Here is a 19,138-nt window from a genome sequence, read left to right as displayed (position 1 = left end):
CCTCACAGTGGGGCTTTATTTGGAAATAGGGTCTTTACAGATGTAGTTAGTTAAGGATCCAATGGCAAGTCCTTAGGAGAGAAGAGAAGGGGAGACAGACACAGAGAAGAAGGCAACATGAACCTGGAGGCAGAGTGGGGTGATGCGTCCACAAGCCAAGCCTTTGCTGGGAGCCACCAGAAGCTGGGAGAGGGGGCTCCCTCAAGGCCTCCAGAAAGGCACCAACCGTGCCGACACCTTGACTTTGGACTTCTGACCTCCAGAGCTGCGAGAAGATAGATGTCTGTTGTTTTAAGCCACCTGTTGGTGGTGATTTGTTACAGCAGCCTCAGGAAACTAATACATCGTCCAGCTGCGAAGAGCAGCATGAGAGTACGGAGGCAGAGAGAAACGTGCTTCTTGGGGGCCTGGAGGAAGCAGACTTGAGGTGAGGGGCCGAGGGGGATGGGCTACACGTCAGGGAGGCTCGTCTGTTAGGGAGGAGGGTCTGCAGGCCAGAGGGGCCCCTGGGTGGAGGACCACGCCTCCAGGCTGTGGTGTATATAGAGGAGAACCCGTTTCCCAGGAAACTTGACAGTCTTCAGAGCCCAGAAAGGTACCCACCCTGGCTTCTCTGACTCTGACCTCTGTCTGCTAAACGGTCCCCAGTTCCTCCTTCTTTATTCATGGGAAGGGATCAAACCAACCTTAACCCTTATACCACCCTGCAAATAAATATGTGACTTTTACAATGACAGAAGTAATTATAAGATGCTTACCATTAGAAACATTTACAAAAGGCAAGGAAAATATTTAGGATCCATATTCAGTTATATATTACTCCATTATTATGAAATAGTTTTTCTGTATGTTTATGGGTATTATTTCATCATAGCATTATGACATGGTAATTTTTGAACATTTCCAATGCTTTTTTTGTTTTTTTCTTTTGCTGTGAAATAAGGCCTGATGACAATCCTGGTAGCAAGAACTGTATTCATATCTGTACTAGTTTCCTGCGGCTGCTGTAACAAAGTACCACCAACTTGGTGGTTTTAAAAAACACACATTTTTGATGAATTGGGCGATTGGGTTTGACATGTATACACTGATGTGTATAAAATTGATGACTAATAAGAACCTGCTGTATAAAAAAATAAATAAAATAAAATTCAAAAAAAACCAAAACAAAAAACACACACATTTATTCTCTTACAGTTCTGGAGGCCAGAAGTCTAAAATGAGTCTTATGGGGCTAAAATCAAGTTGTTGGCAGGGCTGGTTCCTTCTGGGGGCTCCCGGGGGGAGAACTGTCCCTGGCCTCTCCCAGGTTCTGGAGGCTGTCGGCATACCTTGACCTGTAGCCCCATCACTCCCGTCTTTACCTCTGTGGTCCTATCGTGTCTTCCTCTCTGGAGTCAAATCGTCCTCTGCTTCCCTCTTATAAGGACACTTGTGATTGCATTTAGGGCTCATCTGGATAATCCAGAATCATCTCCCCCGTTTAAGATCCTTAATCTCATTTGCCAAGTCCCTTTTGCCACAGAAGGTAACATTTATAGGTTCCAGAGATTAGAATATGTCTATCTTGGGGGAGGGGCGCGTTAAGGCGTGTCATTATTGAGCCTATTACCGCGTCCATGACTATTTTCTTACAATAAATTCCTGTAAGTGGAAATAAAGGGTGAAAGGGCAAAACTAACCTTGCGTGAAATGTTTGGAGAAAGTCTGCAGAGTTAAATAGATTGAACCGGTGTCTTTTTTTTTTTTTTAACACCTTTATTGGAGTGTAATTGCTTTACAATGGTGTGTTAGTTTCTGCTTTATAACAAAGTGAATCAGCTATACATATACATATATCCCCATATCTCCTCCCTCTTGCGTCTCCCTCCTACCCTCCCTATCTGGTGTCTTTTTGCTACTGTCCCTTTAAGAGCCCTTCTTAGCTCTCCTTGGAGTCAGATCTGATGGGGAAGTGGGGGCAGGGGGGCGGGCTGTAGATTGAAATCCCCGTTAGAGGAATCATTTAAAGTTAGCCTCTAGGAAGCTCGGGGCTAATGAGATAATTCCCATTAGGAGAGGAAGGAAGTGAAGGTGGCTTGACATCCCTTCTGTCTCTAATTTATATGATTCACTGAGACCTCCCCCTCTTCCCCCCTGGGGCCCCCCTCCTTCGGCTGGTTCCACTGTCCGCCCTCGCCCTGCCAGCCAGGGCTCTGGTTTCCAGCAAGTCCCAGCACGCCAAGGAACCTGGGAAGGCTGCCTTCTGCCCAGACGAGGCATTCGGGCTCTTTTCTTGGCAGCTGTGCCCGAAGATCTGTTCTTCGCCTCTTTCTCTTTTCCCAGAGCCTCTCCCGGCTCCCCTCTGCCACCACCCCTGCCCAACCAACCGGGATGGGGACCGGTGTCTATGGGACCAAAGAAAAGAGAAAAGCTCTCAACAGAACACAGGCAGGCTCCAGGGGACCGTAGAGGCCACGGCTGCCAAGATCTTGTTTGCCCCCCCGCCCCATCCCTCTGTACTTGCAGAGGGAAGAGAGAGAGAGAAAAAAGAAGGGAGGGAGAGAACAAGAGAAAGATCCTTCTCTTCCTGTTTTGCTCCGCTGCCTACACTTTTGGTCAAAGCTCTCTCTGCAAACATGACAATCCAGTTTGGGTCTTTAATTAGAAAAGTGTGAAGTAGCCTAAGGTTCAGGGTTTTTCGAGTTCACATCAAACCCTGGAAACACATCTGGGGGTTGCAGAGAGGGACACCCAGTCTCATTGCGGGCATGTTGCCATCAGACTTGCCTCTGTCCTTCACTGGACCTGGTGGGGTCAGTGCTAGCCGCACCCCACACCCCCGTGTCCAGGAAGGGTCCCTGGCATGTCAAGGGAGGTGGGGCTCTTTCTTGCCCCTGGTTTCAGTCTTTTCTTCCTCTCATTCTCCCCAAGGGAGGCCATATGGTGGAGTGTTCTGAGTCAGGGCCGAGGGCCAGAGCCGAGCTGGCCCCGGGGGACAGCCCCGCGGCCCTGATGTGCCGTGTGGGTGGCCTGTCCTGTGAACTTGCTGCCTGACCTCCCAGCGCCTCTGAGAGCCCAGCTGCAGCCTTGGGGAACAGCCTGGCCCCGCCGTGACCGCAGGGCGCTGAGACCCAGCTTCCCTGTCACCTTGACACGTGCACCACGCGCTGTCCGGGCCGGGGCCGGGGCAGACAAGACAGAGCCCCGTCCTTCCCTGTTGGGTTGGCTTTTCAGGCTGTGGCGTCTCTAATGAGAGTGAGACAGAGATAGACAAACCGGGGGTTTAAGGAAGACAGGACACACATTAAAAGCATGAGAGAAGCCAGGGAAGGACGTACGAGTTGAAGGCAGAGGGGGTCTGTGCATCTCACCTTTACATGATGGCAGAGGTGGAGTTCCCAGTGGCCTCAGCTAGGCTGGAATCAAGGGCGTGGTCCTGTTCTCTCAGTGGCCTTGTGCATGGCCTTTGTCACCTGCTCATGACTCGTGGCTGCCTCCCCAGCTCCCTGCACCTGGAGTTCCCAGACTTTTTAGGGGCCGTCAAGAGAGCATGGAAAGAGGTAAGGGTTAATCTCAATGCTAGAAACAACTTTATGGATCAAATAAGGGGGAAAAAAAAGGAGCGATGGAAGATGGAGCTGGAGTTTTGTACACCCCTTAGGTCTGGGCTACACCAGGAATATAACCAAGGCCCTTACTTCCTCCTTCCTTGGAAGCGTACTACCTGGATTCTTTAATAGAGACAGTGCTACAGGGAAATACTGTAATGACAAACACTACTCATTGAGCCTCTGTCCTCCTAACAACCCTGCGATGGAGGAGCTATGACCATTATTCCTGCTTACAGATGGATTAAAGAGAATGGAGGTCTCTTGCCCGGGACCCAGGATTTGAACCTCGATCTGACTCTGTGTCATTGAGCTAAGGTGTCTCCAGTGAGATGTGCTCCCTGAAGCTTTTTCCGTTGGTAGGATTGAGTGTCCATGCCACTGAGTTGCTAGTGATTCACGTGTTCGTTCGTTCGTTCATTCATTCATTCGTTCATTCACGTGCCTCTTCAGGTCCACACAGTAAGCCAGGTACTCTGAATGCAAAGAAGAAACACCTGGCCGCACCCCTCCAGCTGCCAGACCTGCGTGGGCCTCAGGAAGGTTCAGGAGGCATCCAATCACCTGCCAGCCCCTGCCTGCCTTCAGTGCACATGCTCTTTCTCTCCAGGCCGATGCGCAGTCCGTCTTGGTGTCCAGATCCAGATAGCTCAGAGGTGCCTCTGTGTCCTCACTGAGGGTGGGTCGCAGGCCTTGAACATTAAGGTAGGCAGTGGAGTCCAACAAGGGACATCAAGGACCGGGTGTGAAGGCTGTCAGTTTCTCCCTCTTGAGGGAAGGGTGTAGTAAATGTCCTGCTCTCTGGAACCCCCTCCCTGGCGTGACTCACAGAGGGGAGAGGAGCTCCTTCATGGTCCCCAGGTAGGTGTCTCCCTGTCCCCGGATACCCATGGTTGCAGCAGGGCTGGGACACGCCCGGGCCCGGTCCCTCATTTGCTGTTGTTAAATGGGCCATCTGAAGAGGGAGAGGAGAAGGGCCTTGTGATTGGCCGTTGGGCGGCCCTCCGAGGGACATGTTGCCTGATAAGGAGAGGACAGAGGGAGTCTGGGACTGGGGTCCATACTATCTTAAAGTCCATCTTTGGGAACAGTACCCTGCGGATCAACAAGGGGTCTGGGCCAGCCGGTTCGGAAGCGTCTTTGATCCACCTAGAAGTTAATGCTTTTCAATGGAGAGCCACAGAGTAGCCCCACCCAGGGCCATAGAGATAACAGGCCGGTGCAATCACCCACCACCGGCCTCTTGATAATGCCGGGTTTTATTGAGGTCTGGTTTTCGCCCAATGGGAACACATCCGGCGAGCATCAAAGGGAGCCCGCGTCACCTTGTGCAAAGAATCCCGGGCCCTCAGGTGTGTGCGTGTTGGGAAGGGTGTGTGCGTGGCTGTGTGTGCACAAGGCTGCCCGTTGGCAATTTCCTTTCTAGAGATCAGAGGCCACCAGCCCCAGAGGGGCCTTGACAAGTCACAAACTCCACTCCCTTGTTCTGGCTGGTCCAGCTCCTAAGAGGTACCTGCAGGTGATGGTCTAACATCTTACGTGGAAGAGCCACTCCATGTTGTTTTGTCCTTGACTGTATGCTACAGAGGCAGTTGGTATAAGAATTTTAAGGGAGGGGACTTCCCTGGAGGTCCAGCGGTTAAGACTCCACCCTTCCAGTGCAGGGGGCGCAGGTTCGATCCCTGGTCAGGGCACTAAGATCCCACATGCTGCACGGTGCAGCCAAAAAAAAAAAAAAGAATTTTAAGGGAGAAATGAGGTGTATGCTCAGAAAGAACAAAGCTCATCATTTGGGAATCGCAGACTTGCTCCTTTGTTGATTTTGAAGGTTTTTGCCCCATGTGGATCAAACCTCAGGGTCGCAGATCTCACCTGTAAGAGTGACAGAGACAGGGCGGGCATGGCGGATGGTGGCAGAATCAGTGGGGTGCGTAAGGTCACATCTGCGCGGGGATAGAGTGACGGAGACAGTGGCGGAGTGTGGTCCTGGGGGGAAGGGCACCCCGCCCCCCTGCCCCCTGGCAGTGCCTCTTGGGCGCCTCAGATTTCATCTGGGCAGTCGGGCTGCTGGGCATCGGGTGTGGGCCCCTGGAGGCAGGAGCAGAGAAACACCACCCTACAACAGAACATCCGGAAGCTTTTTAAAGTTTATTTTTCAGCGCATTTGCAAGAGTCAGGACATTTGCACACGAGGTTTACAGGCTGGAGGGAACCCAGGGGTTGCAGTTAAGAGTGAGATGCATTCTGTTTCTTTTTTTTTTTTATAAATTTATTTATTTTATTTATTTATTTTTGGCTGCGTTGGGTCTTCGTTGCTGCGCACGGGCTTTCTCTAGTCGCGGGGAGCGGGGGCTGCTCTTCGTGGCGGTGCGCGGGCTTCTTGTGGTGGTGGCTTCTCTTGCTGTGGAGCACGGGCTTCAGTAGTTGTGGCACGCGGGCTCAGTAGTTGTGGCTCACGGGCTCTAGAGCGCAGGCTCAGTAATTGTGGTGCAGCACGGGCTTAGTTGCTCCGCGGCATGTGGGATCTTCCCGGACCAGGGCCCGAACCTGTGTCCCCTGCATTGGCAGGCAGATTCTTAACCCCTGCACCACCAGGGAAGCCCAAGAGTGAGATGCATTCTGACTCTGTGAGGAAGGGCGGTATGTAAGAAGGGAAGGTGGGAGCCTTGGAAATGGTCAGTGGGAGCCGCAAAGTCCTATGTATTCTTTGCACAGGAACCTGTTAAAAGACTCTGGGGTGGGATGGGGAGGGTGGGAGGGAGGGAGATGCAAGAGGGAAGAGAAATGGGAACGTATTGTATATGTATAACTGATTCACTTTGTTATAAAGCAGAAGCTAACGCACCATTGTAAGGCAATTATACTTCAATAAAGATGTTTAAAAAAAAAAAAAAAAAGACTCTGGGAACAGAAGAGGCCCCCTGGGCTCCTTGCCTGTTTGATAGCACTGGTACAGGGCAGCCGGATTTCTTCTACCTTATTCCAGTCAGGTGCATTAAGTGGGCTGGCAGAACCCCCAGCAAGGGAAGGGCACACGCTGGGAGGCTCCATCCCACTGAGCCGTCTCCTCTTAGAGACCCACGGGGAGTTCGCGTCTCCTGTAGGAGCTCCAGACTCACATCTCGTGCTCATCTTTCCATCCGAGCGGCCCAGCGGGGCTGACATAGGCAGGGACCAGAGAGGCCGGTTCATCCTGGTGCTGTGAGCGTCCTCGTGTCCCTCCTCTCCCTCTTTCCTTACCACCTCCTTCCCCTCCTCTTCTTTTTCTTCCTTTTCCTCCTTTCCTCCACCTCCTCCCCGTGCCTCCCCCAGTGACATCCTGGACTTCACGATTTGGGCCAAAGGAAACAAGGAAACGCTTGGCTGAGCATTTCAGCCGGGCAGGCTGGGGCTGAAATAATGAAGGAAAAAGTCCCGGCAGGAGAGAGAATTTACACATGACTGCATCCTTCTTTTCACCAAGTCAGAGCGTCAACCTGTCAACCTGTTCAGCTCTCCCTCTTGCTTGGCGGCTGGTTTCTCATTTAATTCTCTCCCCCCTTTCCACTCCGACCTACTTAGGGACCCCCAGCCAAGCTTCTTTTCAGGGCTACATTCAATACGTGTGGAGTTTCTCCTTTTGCTCAGAGCGTAGCCCTGTGAGAGGATTCTGGTTTCACTGCCTGGGGAGTTTACCAGTTGGATGGAGAACGTAGGCTCCTCGTTTCTAAATAGGCCCCATCGCTGTATCGCTGTCTTCATTGAGACAGTTGTTCCTGTTGCGTGAGCTCATGTTTATAGTGCCTGGTGGGAGCCGGCTCACTGTGTGCTGGGTTCATTAGGGGCGGAAACTGAGGCTTTGTGTTGTTATTCATGGGAGACACTGAAAGGTGTCCACCCCGTTCTGATGGGAAACGAGGTGACACAGCCACCAGGAATTCCACGCCATCCAGCCACCCCGTCTGGCAGCTGGGATGTTCGTTCCCAAGTCTACCCGGGTCGCCCTCATTACGGTTTCTGCCTAGGAGTATCTTGTGTCCCGGCCATCGTCCGGATTCAGGTGTGTCACTGCCTTCTCCGGCTTGGAGCAGGCTCTCCTCTGGGCCCACTGGCCCTTTGCAACGTGCAACGGTTCTCAGCACTGGCCTCATGTCGGCAACACCTGGACAGCTTTTACTCCTGCCCCGTCCCGTCCTAGTGGGTTCTGACCTCACCAGGCTGGGGTGAGAATTTTGGCCCAGGAAGTTTGAAGAACTTCCCAGGTGATTCTAATGTGCAGCCAAAGTCAAGAATGAACCGCTACTCAGAGGCGGTGTTTCTCTACAGGGGGCGATTTTGTTGCCCGCTCCGCCCCCGACCCCAGATGTAGGCCGGTTTCTGAGACATTTTCAGCACTGAGAGGGGCTTCTCCCGGCTTCCAGGGGGTGGAGGTCAAGGGTGCTGCTGAGCGTCTTACAATGCATGGGACAGCATCCCCGCCCCCGCCCCCGCCCAACAATTATCCTGCGCAAAAGTCACTAGTGCCAGAATTTGAGAAACCTTGCTCTAGAATGGTGGTTTCACACTTGAGTGTGCACCAGAATGACCCAGAGGGCTTGTTAAGACACAGAATGCTGGGTTCCACCCCCAGAGGTTTTGATTCAGTAAGTCTGGGGTGGGGCCTGGGAATTTGCATTTCTGAGTTCCCAGGTGCTTCTGAAGCTGTTGTCAAGGGCTGCACATTGAGGACCACTACTCTAGAATGACTCTGAATCCTGTTTCTCTAGATCTGTGGTATATTGGATCCATTATGATTAGTAGAAAAGTCTAAAATAACAGTGACTTAATGACTAGGGCAGAAGAGCATTCTCTCTCACGTAACAGAAATCCAAAGAAAGGCCATCCACAGCTAGTGTGGCAGTTCTGGAGTTATCAGGGATCCAGGCTTCCACCTTCTGGTTAGATTATCTTAGTGCATGACTCCCATTTTCATTGGAGCCCCTCAGAGTCCAAGATGGTTGCTGGGGCACCAGCCATTATGTCCTCACTGAAAGCAGAAGGGAGTAAAGGCAGATAGGGAAAAATGGGGCTCCTTCAAACACCTTTGGAACAGCCTCCCCAGAAGTTCCACAACACTTTTCACTTCCATTTCTTTGATCGGATCTTAGTCACATGGCCCTAGCTAAGCTGCCAAGGGAGGCTGAGAAACATAGTCTTTTTACTCTGGGCCACAATGTGCCAGCCAAAAATGAGAGTTATGTTGCTTAGTAGAAAAGGGAGAAGAGATACTGGGATGGGCACTTAACAGCGTCTGCCCATATCTGCACGTCTAATCCTTCCTAAGAGGTATCATTTATTTGGCATCTGCCACGTGCCATGTGCTTTTCATGCAGTATCTCATTTAATCCTAAAAGCTCTGCAGGGCAGATGATAATATTACCTCTGTTTTTGCAGATGGCAAAACTGAGGCTTTCGGAGATGAAGCTACTGGCCCCAGTGACGGTCACCAGTGGTGTCGTCTGAGAGCCCACTTCAAAGCTTGGGCTGCTTCTTGCCTCAGAGACTTGACTTTTTCCTTCTCAGCCTGTAGAGTGGCTGTTAGACCTCCCCAAGCCAAATTCCCCATTGTCATCGGTATTTATGCTGTGATACCCTCTTCTCTAGGTCTGTGGGGAAACAGACAAGATACGCCCTGATTGACAAGATTAGTTTCCTCTGTGCTGCCATGAAATTATCACAGACTTAGTGGCTTTAATCAAGACTCATTTATTCTCTTAACAGTCTCTTACATTAGTCAGTTTCACAGGGCTGAAGTCAAGGTATCTGCAGGGCTGTTTCCTTCTGGAAGCTCTAGGGAAGAGTTTGTTTCCTGGCCTTTCTAGCTTCTGGGGGGCCACCTGCTTCCCTTGCCTCATGCTTTCTTCCTTGAATCACTCACTCCAGCCTCTTGCTTTTGTTATCACATCTCCTGCTCCTTCTCCTGTGTCACATCTCCCTCTGCCTCCCTCTTATAAGGAGACTTGTGATTACATTTGCCCCAGCTCCCCCGATAATCCAGGATAATCTCTGCATCTCAAGATCCTTAACTTTTTGCTGTAGTAGGTAACATTCACAGGTTGCTGGATTTATTAGGATGTGAGTATCTTTGGGGGCTAATATTCAGCCCGTCGCAGGGGCCGTCTTGCTGCTATTCTTCCTTTCCTGGTCCCCAGTTTTTCTCCCATGGTTTGTTCCACATGTCAACTCTACATGCATTTTACTTCCGTCCCGGGAGTTTTCAAAGAGGCCAGAGGCAGGGTCTGAAGGGCCAGGTGGTGCTTTGGAGGCTTGTCTAACCAGCTCCTAGTGGCCATAGAAACGGGCATGAAAACATTCAAGTGGGAGAAGATTGGGGAAGGGGATCCGGCCCTAGAGGTGGCAGAGTGACTTAACCTGGGGAATGATGCTGGAGGGAGAGGCAAGAACAGCTGCCCTGGCGGTCCCAGGTCCTAACCCCTCCGGGCTGGGTTTCTAAGTAATCTTTCAAATCTCTAGGTGCCTGCTAATCCAAGGGCCCCACTGCCTTTCTCTAAGCTAATAGAGGCGTGTCTTTGGCCAAATACAAATGCTGCACCTAGCAGAGTTTGATGAGAGGAGGGGCGAGTGTCCGGCTCTGCTTAGGCTGGTCCTAACCTCATTTTCCTCCCCTGGGTTGATGCCCTCGTTTCCACCCCTCCCCCAGCCCCCTTGGCTGGGTCTGCCGGGCTGGGATGAGTCCGGGGAGGGATGGGGTGGGGTCGTGTGTTTTGCTTTTTATTTTATTTTGCCCATGCCTCCCGACATTCCCCTCTGTGTTTAATGTCCCACTGCCAAGTGCATGTGGTTGCCAGGCGACAAGAAGGAAGTCCCTGTGTGATTCACCGGGCTGCTGCCAGTTAATTTGCTAGCTACGTGAGTCTCCCTGGGGAAAGGGCTTCCCCCTGGTTCCCTCTGGGGCAGCTCAGAGGGCTGCTGGCCAGGAGGGGAAAGGACACCAGGACGTTTAGCAGAACTTTGAGGTTATGGGGGGCGTTTGGGGGTCCAAAGGAAAGGGAGTGTCCAGGGGGCCTGGACAACACCTGGGCGAGGTGTCTGGTGTCCCTCTTGGCCGCCGATCGGAGAGCCGCCCGGAGCACCAGGGTGCCTCTGCTTAGGCTCGTTGGCTGGCTTTTTTGGGGTGCTGGCTCGTGCACAGGCAGACTCGCTCTCCCGTCACAGTTCTCCTGCAGACGAGCGTCCTGAACCGTCTTCTCCCTACTCGACCTCCTCCAGGCCCTTAGGTGGTGTCCTCCCATCTCTGACAATCAGCACCCTTCTCTCTGGTTTCACGGTAGCCGCCCACAGCCCCACCAGGGGTTCAGCCAAAGCCCGCAGGAAGGAGAGCTGCCTTGAACCAGCCTGAGCCCGACCCTCGCCGGTCTCTAGGGGGACGGAGGGAGCCCCGTTGGCCCGACTGCCCCCAGAAGCCTTAGTGCATCTCCCTCAGCTATTGCTGTCCTTCTGGCCTCGTGCTTTACAGTGTTGCCTCCCTACCATGACCTACAGGGGTGGGGTTTGCCTGTCTGGTTTATATCTGCGTTCAGGGCATCTCATCCAATGTGGTGCTTGTGAACGCATGGATTTGCAAGTTATTCCTCGTAGGCTGATGGTGATTGTTGGAACCAGAGACGTGCAGCCCGGATTATCTGGGTTCGTGAATAGGTCTCAGCACCTATTTTCAAATGGGGAAGTCCCCTGAGGGCATTTAATGCTAATGAACATATTTGGCACTCAGAAATGGGGTAGATGGCATAGTGGGAAGCCAGGAAAGCATGGCGAGTCCAAGTGCATCTTCATTTGCTTGCAATCAGCATTACAGAAAGGGAACTGTGTTAAGTCGTATCTTCCCATTTCCCTGGAGGGGCCCCATCCACTCTGGATAATCTCCTAATTAGTTGTTAAGGGTCTTGTGAAAGCAGAGAGACGTTCCAGCTGAAGTGCACATTAGGATGAGGGACCAGGTGCTTGTCATCCTATGTTGAGAACATTGGCACCCTCTGTGCCTCAGTTTTCCCATGTGTAAACTGGGTAGTCTGACACCTCCATGCCCCCGGCCCCATATCTCATGGACATAACAGGGACATGCTGAAAAATAGAATTTTCCACTTCCTCTGAGCAGGCTGTATTCAGTGGTATTTTTTTTTTTTAAATCAGTTATGGGTGTAGTGGTGAGATTTGTGTAGAGGGTTCCCAGCCATGATTCAGCATACAGGGAGTTCCTTGAATGGTATAAATTGGCCTTTCTTCTTCCTTAAGGAAAATAATGCTTTTAGAAGCAGTGTATGTTCTGTTCAGTAGCTAGAACTTTCTGGACTAAAGGCAGTAGGGTGACGCTCATTGTTGAAAGACATTTGTTGAAAGGACAGAAGCCGGAATCTCACTGTTATGCTGTTTTTTGGTCCACAGGCCTGGAAGGCAGGACAGGTAAAGAGCTGTTCCTCTTCACCCACACTTCCCACCAGGAACCTTAGTGGAGCCAAAGTTTGCCACTAGGACCACCACAGGACCTGGCTAAGATAGGACCATCTCTTAAGAGGCAAGAGCTCTGGATTTGATTGAGAATTCTTATTTTGGAGAATAAAGAAACTTCTGGATTGGAGAAGACATTTGATGAGAAAGCAAAGACCCTTGCCCTGAAGAATAGTGTCTGTGTTGACCTGCATGAACTGGAGGCCACCTACAATTAAAGAAGATGCCAGGGTCCCGGGCCTTCTTCTTCCTTCCGGTGGGAAACGTTTCTTCTGCTGCTGTCTGGTCTTAAGACTCCCCTGTACCAGTCCTCGGGAACCAGAGGACTTTCTGCCCCACCCTTTCTTGCCCCCTGCACCCACCACGTCTGCTGTGCCTTTGGACTCAGCAGTTCTTCTCGTTCGCTCCATTATCTCCCACCCAGATACAGAGTGAATAGTTACCTACACGTAGGTCAGTGGGATCTTACTTTTTGTTCCTGCTTCTTCTAAAGAGGCTGGTGTTTGCACATTGCTGTACAAGCAGCCTTGGAATAGTATCCCTTCTCATCTATGTGGGATCTGGCCCCCACAGGCTCCAGAGTGTTGCGCATCTGTGCGGAAATCCTTCAGGCTCTAATATGCTAGGATGTTGGAGGGGGCTTCGGCAGGGAGCTGGATCCTGAAGGCTAGCGTCCCCCACGTTCAACTTTCTTGGTTTGGATCGCATGCAGGTGTGCGTCTGGAGGAGCAGAAAATGAATACGCCTTCTGTTTACACAGATGCATGGTCCACTGTGAAGACTCTCTTCCTTCCAGCTGGGCAGTTGGGGTCCATGTCAGAACATGATGCTTCATTACAGAGTATCCAGCGACCAGAGTTGATGGTGTTTCTTGAGGACCCTCTCCCTCCAGTGTGTGCTGGTGACACCTACACCCGACCATAGATGGGGCCCCACGAAACACAAGTCCTGTTTGTTCCTTTCACTCTGTAGCCACCATATATGTGGCTGAAAACTTTTCCTGGAGGCTGATTGTGGTTCAACCTTGTCCAAAATGCAGAGCCAAAGATGTGTGTACTTTCTCTTTCCGAAGCAAATGGATGACTTGCCTTTGTAAAAAGAATTCAAGCCAGACGTATACATGTTCCCTGGGTTGTAGATGCTGCGTATGTATGACCATTTAGTGATGTCAGTGTCTTGTCAGGGAAGCAATGGGGTCCATCTTGGCGTCTCAGATTCACCACCAAACAAATGAGGGGAACCTCTGAGGGATGTTCCGTGCTATTGAAATGGGAAGCTTGTTTGTGGGTTTTCACCTTCCTTCCTTGACCAGTATACACACGCCTCACATTAGCTTCCTTCGGGTTTTAAGGAAAAGAGACCCATTTATATCACCTCTGTAAATGCTGGTGTGTTTCAGGTTGCCATGGAAACAACGTATTGATAGAAAGGAAACAGTCTACTCAGCAGCTGCCCACCCAGACCTTCCCAAGAAGCCCAAGTCATTCAAGATACCCAGTCTCAGTGGGTGGTTTCCAGGGATAGCAAAACTGAACCACCATGCTCACCTTGATCTTCCGTTGGCATCAGCACCTGCTGCTCCTGATTCTAGGAGACTGCCATGGTGATGGGCTGATGGTGACTATCTGTCCCAGTTTGCCCGGGACTGAGGGATTTCCTGGGATGCAGGACTCCTGGTGCTAAACCTGGGGCAGTCCTAAGCACATTGGAACAACTGGTCACCCTACTGGAGACTCGATGACCTTGCCTCTGCTTCTACTTCATCTGCTGTAACTGGCTGATGCTCTTGATTGGTTTGGCCAGATGCCATCCAGAGGCCTTGCGTCTGGCCACTTCATTGGCCACTGGGCAGCCTCTAGATGGACCAGGCGCACCAACCGATCTTGACCACATCAGTTGTTTCCAAGGTGGCAGGACTGCATGATATTGAATCAAAACCTGGCTATAAAGAACCAGCTGAGACCACATCCTTCAGAAGCGTGCTGTGGACAGATGGGCATGGTAGGCATTCAAGGTACCAGAGGTTCCTTTCCCGTACAGTCCTACTTACAAAGGTGAAGTGAATCTTTTCCATTGAGAAGAAAACAGTTCACTGTGAAACAAAAACTAATACAGCCACTGGAAACAATGGAAAAAAGACTATGGTGTGTGCGTGTGCGTGTGCGTGTGTGTGTGTGCACATGCGTATCATACAAGCACAGACTGTGTAGAATAATGAGCCAAGAAGAAAATTCTGCATCTTAGCGAGACTAAGAGCTAAATACCTTTGGGATGGTGTTGTCTGGAGAGGGAAGGAGTTGGCTACAAGACTTCCTGAAATCCCTTTGAACTCTAAGGTCCCTTAAAATATCAGGGGCATGTAAATTGGGCCTAAGTGTGTACTTTCTGTCTGAAGTCTCCTAGATAACCTTTGAGTTTAACTCAGATAGTGTTGAATGGGGACCCCCCCCCGCCAGCTCACCCTTACCTTTCCAGACACTGGCTTTATCTGGGATAAGGCAGCGGAACTTGGTGGTGGTAGCAGGGAAGGAGGAGAAGGTTGTGCCAGCCCAGCGTGGGGTGTTCATGACAAGTAAGAACAATCTGAAGGCAAATTACAGGTTCTTTTCAGGTTCGCTAAAGCCAGGCTCTCAGGATGGCATGCCATCCTGAAGTTGTTGCTTCTTGCTGAGGGGATCAAGTCTCTATCTTTTCTGCTGAAAGACAAGCATGAGCGTCTGGAGCCCTGGAACACAGGTCTTCAGCTAATCATGCTCATCTTGCGTGGTGTGGCCCCAGAAGGTCATCGCCTGTCAGGGTGGAGATGAGCACACAAACACCTAGAAAGGACTCTCATTACACACGTGTAGAGGTTAAGACCCGACCTTGTGCACCTGGGTCTTTGCCCCTGTTCTGACTCTCCTTGCCTTCACTGCCATTGAAGGAATGCTAGCCAGCTCCTGGGGTGTCATTTTTCTTTTTTAAAAGATGGACTCATTGCAGATATTTCCTTCGTTCATATCCCACACACGGTCATTGGTTCCAGAAGAAGTCCCACTGCTGTGCCAAAAGCAACAATTTCCTCTTTTTCTCTCTTTTCTTATCTTCTCATCCACGTTGAATCCCAGATTCCCAGAGCCTGAAGTGGTCTAAAGCATCACTCTTATCTAGATCTACCTCTGACTAATGCAGGGATCCTGTTTCCCACATCAGATGAGGGATGGTCCAGGCCTGGGGGAGGTCAACCTTTTTGGCAGAGTGGGAGAGAACTGGGAGAGAAGGTTGGACGATATTCAACCTGGTGGGGAAGCAGAATTTTAAAGAGCGGTTCATAGGCTGCCAAGTGTCCACGAATGTCAATTTCTTCATTGGATATTGAGCCACAGTGCATCTTATTTCTGGGTCCAGGTGTCTTATGCTGATAAAAAGCACAGAGTCAGAAGACAAGGAGACCTAAGTTTTTGTCTCAGAAAGTCCCCCTTCTTAAGTCCTTCCACGTACAATGAGGGAGTCAGGCCACACATTCCCCAAAGCCTCTTCTGCCTCTGCCGTCCACAATGCCACCATATTGGATAGAATTCATGACTTAAGAGATTTGCTATTTTTTTAAAAAATTTTATTTTATATTGGAGCATAGTTGATTAACGATGTTGTGTTAGTTAATTCGGTTGTACATATACATGTACCTATTCTTTTTCAAATTCTTTTCCCATTTAGGTTATTACAGAATATTGGGCAGAGTTCCCTGTGCTATACAGTAGGTAAGATTTGCTTTTTTTTTTCTCTCTGGCTCTAGTTCTGCCTTAACTTCAACTTGCTCCAAGATCATGTATAAATCACTCAAGCCTTTTCTCCGGCTCTCAGTTTTCTCATCAATAAAATGGGAGAGGGGAGTGTGGAGTGGGTGGCCTTGATGGTCCTCCAAGGTCCCTCCCATGTGTCAAGTTCTAAGCCTTGCCTGACGCAGCTGATGTCTGACAAGTAGCTCTCTCTGCCTTTGCCTTCGGCTGCACAGGCCAAAAATGGGGCTGTCCTGGGAAGTCCATTACCAAAGACTACTTCAAAGCTGCTTGCCCTTGTTGTCAGCTACACGGAGCAAGAGTCTGTCGAGGGAGAAGGCAAATAGACACACAGACTGATGACCGGAGAGGGGAAGGGGGACTGCTGTTTACCTGGGGTGACTGGGAGGGGGAAAAAACCCACCTGCCGTTTTGACCAATAAATAAAAACTGGGAGCTCTGCGTGGCTAAAACTGTAGGGGATTTCTTAGTTTGCTTAGCGAAAGGCAAACATTAAGTCTTACGTTGACCTGTCCTGGGACCTCCCTTTTGGCTTTTGTATGCTGTCCAGCGCTGATCACCGTGTACTCCAGGTTATCAGGTTCTGCCGAAGGGTTTTATTTTAAAAAATTGTTTTCCGTCTCTTTCTCCTTTCCTTCCTCCTTTGCCTGCCCCCCACTCCCACCTTCTAGGGTAAGGGTAGCTCAGGCCTGGGTTTTGGAGAGGCGGGGAGCGCAGGATGCGGAAGACTTGTTGTCCTGGGCGTGAAGTCGCCTGTGTTCAGGGCTCCGGCTGCCCTGGGGGTTACCCTTGGCCATGGCGCGCTGGCTCAGGGCTGCAAGCCCACCAGGTGGTCCTTGGGCATCTCCTCCATCCTTGAGCTCTTCGAAAAGTTAGGTCCCAGGCTGTTGGGTGAAGCTCTTGCCTCTCATTAAACTTAAAATAAGCATCACCACAGCCGTTGGATAAAAGATACAGATCTCCCTATTCTAAGTGGTTTCACAGTGACAGATGATTCCAGCCTGACGTGCTGAAAGATGAACTGATCAGCTTGTCACTCCCCATGTGAGACAGGCTGGCACCCGGGACCTGGGACCCTTTGCTGCAGTGCTTGCACCTGGACAAACGACTCCTGAGCAACAAAATACAAAGAAACTATAAGGGACTAAAAATAACTGCGTGCATGCACAGTTGGGGCAAGTTCTGGACAACAAGATACAAAGAGACCAAAAACCCAACTGCCTGTTTCTGAAGAGCGAAAACAGGTGTCGGGAGCAAAAGCAGGGTCCCGCGCAGGCCCCCCCTGCACACGGCACCACCAAAGGGGTGGGCAGACCACCTCAGCCACTGCTCCGGCCCAACCCCTGGACACACCCCTCCCCTCACCCCATATAAGGAACAAGTTCACACCCCCTCAGGGAGCAATCAAGGGGACCTGTTACTTGTTTTGCTCCCCGCTACTGCAGCAGGGGCCCCAGTAAAGCCTTGCCTGAATTTCTTATCTGGCCTCTGATCAATTTCGATCGATTGAGGAAGGCCAAGAACCCCGGTCGGTATCACATGGAGTGAGATATCCAGACCTCCGGGAGCTAGACAACCACCCAGTCTATCCTGTTTCCACGTATGAGCTGCAGTGAAACTAAACTAGATGGCACATTCTTTACCCTTTGCCGTAAGCATCTTCAGTCTGTTCTAAAGCACTGCAGTTCCGGGGTACTCGCGTCTCCTGGGTGGTGTTCGCTAACACCCACCCACTGTGGGGTACAGCACACCAAGGTGCGTTGCTCCGTGTCAGACCCCTATGCCCTTTTCCAGGCCACCCTGGTCACTGTCCACGGAGAAGGCATCTTACCAGCCCACCCGGATATGACGGGCAGTTCCCCACCACTGCTCATGCAGTCAAGAGTTGGGAATGTTCTGGAATTGCTTAATTAAGAAAGTTCCTTTCACACTCCAGTGGTGATTTTTGATTGAACTCAGCATGAGTTTTAATCCTCTGGCAGTTCTTCCTGGATGAGTCTATGCTTTAAAAGATCTATGTTGGGCCACCAGGCTACTGAAATCCTGTTAATCCTTCAAGGCTCATTTCAAATGCTCCCTGCTCTAGGACGCCTTCTTGGGTTTCTTCTTCCCTCTCAACCAGTTGTGACCTCTCCCTCTGTCACATATTCTCTTAAAGCATCTGGCACTGGCTAGGTACCCCAAAACACTGATCCCTCCTTCCTCACCAGAACACCTTTCATATGTCATTTACTATGCTTATATTGAACTTGTTTTAAACTTGTTTCTCCCAACGTTCCTCTGTCTGTCTGTCTGTCTGTCTGTCTCTCTCTCTCATAAAAGCAGGAACAGGGTCACTCCGTACACTTTGAAATGTATCCCTAAAATGCCCAATAATGTTCAGGATCACATGGCAGGCACTGTGATTGACATCTCATCCTCAGAAATTAGAGCTGTACAGGGATCCACGGCTTTGCTCAAGTCTTATATATGAGAGCTGGGGTTCATACCAAGGTCATTGGACACCTGAAGTTCAGAGCTCTTAAGTTGTATCATAGTGGCTTTTACCTGGTAGATATACAAGGGAGATGTTGAGTTGACTTTCCCTATTAGTGATCTGTTACTGTGTATACCACTAAGGTTGCCTGTTTTTTGTCTGCCTATTAATCAATAAAGTGTGTTCTGAACAGCAGAGAAAATGTGCTTGTTCCTTGATTGGTTGCTTTCCCTGCAGAATCTCTTCCTGAAATAGAATATGTCTGGTTTTTGCCAGTTATCTGAGAGTTAGGGTGATTTTTAAGGTAGGAAAGAGAAATTTAAAATCAAAAGTTGAGGTCAGAATTTCTAAAGAATCTCACAGTGTCTAATAGGGAGAAATACAGAAGAAAAACACAACAGATATGAGATGTCTTTTGCCTTCGGGATCTTACAGTCTGGTCAGACAAGAATGGCACACACAAAATCATCAAGCGCATTTGCCAAATAAACTCACGGTTAGTATCACTGGAGAATCTGGGTGGATGAGGCTGCCTGCTCTTCGCCCTGTCATGAACGTTTCCAGCAAGTCGCAAACAGAGAAGTTGGATGATGATGAGCAGCCCCCCTAATGGGGACGGACCTCCTGGGTTCTAGGGCTTACCACTGGGGGACAGAAGGCAAAGGTGGGAGACGCACCATTTGAGAGCAAGCACACCCCGGGAGAGGAGAGTCTGTTCCCATTTGCTATCTGATGAACCAACACTTCTGTGGGGAGGAGAGCAGAAAGGTCGGCACAAGTTTCACCTTTTGAGGGAAGAGAAGAACTCA

General features: G+C 50.4%; 1 long non-coding RNA gene across 2 annotated transcripts in view; it reads left to right on the top strand.

Annotated features, from left to right (window-relative positions):
* The window catches only part of LOC309618471, a 157,377-nt gene that overhangs the window by 136,407 nt on the left and 1,832 nt on the right, over positions 1–19,138 (top strand). The window contains exons 4-5 of one of the 2 annotated variants that reach the window (XR_014238502.1): positions 4,044–4,295; positions 12,012–18,825. This is a non-coding gene — a long non-coding RNA (uncharacterized lncRNA). The remainder of the gene's footprint in view (positions 1–4,043; positions 4,296–12,011; positions 18,826–19,138) is intronic. The other variant, XR_014238503.1, reaches the window with a different exon arrangement.

The sequence above is a fragment of the Balaenoptera borealis genome, assembly GCF_965194805.1.
Source record: "Balaenoptera borealis genome assembly, chromosome: 20".
In the NCBI taxonomy this organism is placed as follows: Eukaryota; Metazoa; Chordata; class Mammalia; order Artiodactyla; family Balaenopteridae; genus Balaenoptera; species Balaenoptera borealis.
This window is presented reverse-complemented; position numbering and strand designations above follow the sequence as displayed.